This window comes from Emydura macquarii, unplaced genomic scaffold, assembly GCF_026122565.2.
Source record: "Emydura macquarii macquarii isolate MOO-44397 ecotype Brisbane River unplaced genomic scaffold, CSIRO-AGI_Emac_v2 contig_1876, whole genome shotgun sequence".
NCBI classification, from domain to species: domain Eukaryota; kingdom Metazoa; phylum Chordata; order Testudines; family Chelidae; genus Emydura; species Emydura macquarii.
The window spans coordinates 23616048-23621481 of record NW_027132013.1 but is presented as its reverse complement, the minus strand read 5'-3'; positions in this window follow the sequence as shown (position 1 = coordinate 23621481).

The window sequence follows — 5434 nt, the reverse complement described above, 5'->3', positions numbered from 1 at the left end:
CCATAAGAAGAGAGCAAGAGGTAAAGTTAGTAGGCGCATGCTTAGAAAGGTAATAGAATATTATCGCACACCCTGCATAGAAAATTAGTTCATTAGCATGAACATGGATCTATATATGTTGTATGTGGAAGAAAATGTATGTAATAGGCGGTCGCGAAAGTTGTAAACCTTTTATTACCCAGCCAATGGGGAACGAAGGGAGGGATTTTCTCGGCCGGGATAGGGAATATAAACTGTTAAACAAAGAAAGGGGGCGCGCTCCTTACAGAATAGATTTTTGTTATGGAGTTGTGCCCAGCTTTGCAAACCTGTTATAAAAATAAAACGTAGTTTTTTTTGTTACTCTTTACCTGTATCCGATGTTCTTTATTAAACCCTTTTAGTCAAAGTTATTATTTACAAAGGTACTGCATTAAGCAGAAAGGAATCAGGAAGAACTGTAAATCAATGAAATCCTGATATTAGATGCTTTTGTAGTATTGTACCAATTAGAGAATGTGATTTTAAGTTTCACCAAAGCATGCATTTCCTAATTGCAAAAGGAACTGTTGGCACAGGTACCCCTTCAAGTTCTAATTTGTGCAAGATCTGCAAGCAGTTTATGCTGCAGTGTTTCTGTCCTAATCCTGCTACTACTTTGTCATGTTTTCCTGCAACTGCTATCTATTTTACTGTTGTTTGCCTTCATTCTCTAATGGCAGGGTATGGTAGACAATGAATCTTAAAGTTTGCTTCACTTGTAAAATCCCTGCAGAACCTAACCTGAATTCAGTCACTGAGCCACTTATCTAATCGGCCGAGGCTGTCTTATCTCTTTACTTTTTCAGTTTTGCTGCGAGAAGGGGGGGTTGCCCACCCCAATTCAACTCCTCAGAGATCACGTTACAGCAAGCAGTCTGTCTCCCCCCTTCCCCTGCTTTCACTCCCTGACTACAGCAGCCATCTAACTCTAGGCAAACTGAGTATGAAAGGCTTTTCCTTTCAGCCCTAATGCTCTGTAAACTTAGAGCTAACCAGTTAAAGGTGATGTAGACCTTTTATTCTTCTGTGAAACCTGGACTGTGTAAAATGAATTTGACTGTTTGCCTCTACATCCTAATTTGCAGAATCAGCTGCACTGCCAAACAGAATGGGCACAAAGTCATGAGTATAGGTATTTGCAAGAATTGCCCACCAGCAATCTATGAAGGTAAAGTTTGGAAGGTAAGCCCCTTACCAAAATTGGCCACAGGATCCTTTGGGTTACCCTGGGTTATAAGTCAGTGGTCTGGGAAAGAAAAAAAAAAACGATTGGATATCAGGGGCTGTAGTACATGTATCCCCACAAATGGGTCTGCCTATCCATACCTTCCTCCATAGAACCAGGCAGCAGGACTACCACAGTGGCAACATGTATTTGGCATAAAATAGAAAATGCCACCAGAGTTCTGTACATTGGACAGTGTGTCTATGTTACATTATGGAAGAATGGGAGTACTAGAAATTGTAGGAAAATAAAAATGCAATGTAAGTGTTCTGTGTACCACAAATCCAAGGGTACAGTACAACTCTCACTGCCAGCCTAACTGAATTTGCAGTAAACCTTGGGTTAAATTGGTCTGAAATAGCTAATCACTTGTTTCAGAAAGCAAAAGTAACCCAGTTTCTGCAGCAAACAAAGCAAAATTAGAATTGCTAAAGCAGAATAAGAACTTACTGCATATCATGGGTATAATGTTTTTACTGGATGGTCCCCCACCTCTTCAGGAATAGTCCCCCACCTCTTCAGGGATAATGTCTATTATACTACACTCATTGTTAATTGTTTTAGCTTCAAGTTGTATTTGTTTAAGTAAGCATATGTGCTATATGCTGTTGGATAAAAAAATATATGCTAAGTTAAAAGCCACAAGTCCATAGTGTAAGCCCAGCAGACCCCTACTGTGTAATATTGTAATACCTTGCATACCGTGCCCGTGCAACTCACTCCGTGACTCACACGAGCAAAGGAGGGATATCATTGTGATTTGATTTCGTCGTGATTTTTATTTGATTTTTGATTTGATTTTTTTTATTTGATTTCATCGTGATTTTTTATTTGATTTTTATTTTTAATTTGTTTTTTAAAGAGTATTTCATCGTCTGATTTCATCGTGATTTGACTTTTATTTTATTTATGTCATCTTGAGTAATTTGATTTTTTGACAATTTGATTTTTGATTTTGTGTCATCATAATTTGATTTGATCATGATTGGGTTACCCTGAATTTTCCTGCTTTTCCTGAATTCCCAAATTTTTCTTTTTTGCCCGAATTTTTTCTTTTTCCTGAATTTTTCATATTTGCCTAGCATCCCTTTGTGAACTTCACCCCCTCCGTGGGGACCCTTGGTGAACTGGCAAATGGATTACATCCAAATGCCTAAATGTTGTAACTTTGAATATGTGTTAATCATCATTAATATGTTTTCAGTATGGGTAAAAGCAAATCCTTGTAAGCAAGCAGATACAGTAACTGTCGCCAAGAAACTATTGAAAGAATGTATACCTAGGTTTGGGTTATCCCTCATCCTGGACAGCGATAAAGGAACCCATTCCACAGAACATGTGCAAAAACCAGCTTGAAGTGGCCAAATGGCTTACCCATGGCTCTCATGTATATTAGAAATACTGTCAACATAAACCATGGACTACCTCCACATGAGATCCTTATGGCCAGATCCATGAGATCACCACTAGTCTCACAAGGATTGGATCTGCACTTAATTGATGATGTGATACTGAACTCTTGTAAATTAGACTTAACATACTTCATTAATATCTACTCACAAGTTCAGGAAGCCCTTCCAGCACCTGCAACAGAACTGTACCACTCCTTCCAATCTGGCAATTGGATCTGTGTAAAAGTCCACCAACACAATGTGTTGCAACCTTGGTGGAAAGAACCTTATTTAGTGCTGCTAACCACTAATACTGCAGTGCAATGTCAAAGATACCCTAACTGGATTCATGCTTCACATTGTAAGCAGACTCCAACGCCAAAAGAAGAAAACAACCAAGAAATCCAGCAACTAATGGACATTTCTATTTTGCTGTGAAAGTTCAAAACCCTCCAAGGAGACCTTACATTCTAACTACCTTGACTGCCTGTTAATCTCGTTTGACGTAATGTAACCTGGACATTTGCACAAGTTTTAAGATTGTGCCTTGTAAAAATGTTTGATCATATCCTATCCTAGTCTCTCCTCGAAGACCAGGCCTGTAGTTTTGGGTATTATTGTCCAAGCAGACAACCGCCTCCCTTGCCTCCCCGTAGCATGCCCAGTGGATAAGGCACTGGACCAACCTGGAGCCAGGGCCTCCTGGACCCATGCCCCACTGGTCAGTGTGCGGGAAGGGTAGGTGCCTGGACCTCTCTTTAGATGAGAGTGAGGGTGTGTGGAAAAGTATACTCTAAAGCAGGACAAGTACTGGAACCTGAACTACAGAAAATGGATTCGTGGCACAGGCAAACCTAAGTGTGTTTAGCAAAATTTTTGTTTCAATTCTGTTGTAACTCTCCCCAATAGTAACTGGTAAAGGAGGCCACAAATGCTTATGCCCTGTCGAATCAAAGTCTTTTATGTTGTACTGGAAGTACAAAATGGGGGATTGTGGTATCAAAGAATTAATCGTAGAATTGATTAATAGAATGCCTGGCCTAAAGTTGTGACCTGAAACTAAAATAAAAGCCTGAGGCTGAACCATTAGCAGGAGGCCCCAAATGAGACTAAGATAACATGCTAAAATCCCACAGAATGTCTCTGAACCACCATTCTACCTGTTAATTGTCTGTCATGGGCCTTAGGCCTTTCTATTCTGTGAACAGACATCTGTTCTGATAAGTATCGGTACGTGCCCCCCTGTCTAACCCGGCCCCATAGGAACTTACTCCATACAAATTAGCATTTTAACATGTATTGTGTAGCCACCCATCTTCGGGTGATAGCCAGGGTACCTGATGACCACATTGTATAATCAAGTGACTCTTTGGTCTTTCCTTTGAAAACATCTGGCGCACCCCATTGTGCATTATGATTGTCTTTCCTGTCAAGTATAAACTGTTAATCAAAATCCACTATACGATCAACATGTAAATGAACCTAAGCAACCCCTATATAAGTCTTTTGTATCTGGTAGCCAGGCGAAGTACATTTGCCCAGCATCCAGACATGCTGCTTGACTTCCCTATAGCCACCTGGGTTTTCCCTATGGCTATAGCATTCCCCATAGCTATGGTTATTTGATTGTGTGTGTGTCTATTGCCACTGCTAAATCTGTGACTCTCACCTGAAATACCTCTAACCCTTTTCAAGAATTATGTTCCAGATTTCCTTCCGTCTGGGCTGAGGACAGTTATCCTTCAGCTTGGTGCCTGCTCATCTCTGCCCACCCATCAGGTTACTGGTCAACTCCCTCCACCTACCAAACAATATCCTCTCAAACCTGAGGCCTTAAATGCGGTGAAAATGTGGTTCCTCCTAATGATCCTTCTCCTAGGCCTCGATGCTACCTACTCCTGGGACCCACCCGTAGTCCAAATCACACAAGACACCTGCCTCAAGGCTGGCCAATACATGCAACTTCCCAAAGGGGGAAACGGCGAGTGGGTAAGAAAACCTGATATATGGCTTACTATCCCACCTTCTGGTAAGGGACCCATCATAATTCCTGGGCCCATCCACAGCTCAGATTATAACAGATCCTCATTCCTCCTACCCACCCCCGGGAGCAGAATACGACTACCTGCGTGTAAATACACTGGACACAACTGTACCTGGAACTTCAATCCTAAAGACTGCCCGCCCATCCATACTACAGGGTATCCACCAGGCCCAGCCGAATGTGCTACAAAAAGACAACTCTTCAAGGCCCTCCCCCTCGAGAGGACCAACCTCACTTTCTCCATAGCCTTTGACGATACCATTGATATCCACAATATTTACAGTCACTCCACCGGTCTGGGAAACTATACCTGTCTGTGTAGATACAGGTATGGAAATGGTATACAAAATGTTTTTCGGAAAATAATAAGTCTAGGAGCGGGATGGACAGAACTTTTACCTTTGCTATGGGAACCTGGGATGGAGGGACGGTATTGCCAAGAACACTGTTACCTGTGGTTATATCCCTTCTACCACCTGCCCTGTGCTCCACTCCACCCCTCCTGATGGTATTATCCATTTGGGATCTAAGAAGACACTTCTACATGATGTAATTATGGTTTCTGTTAAAGTTAAATATGATTTGTCTAAGTTTGCTGTACCACTACATAATGTATGTTTTGACCACCCTAATTCTTTACAATAGCTACGTGAACAGTTAAAGTTACTAGTGACCAATGCTGGCTCATTATACTTTCACTGCTATTGACGTAGTCGTGGATGGATTCTATACGGCAATTAAAAAATCCTCCGA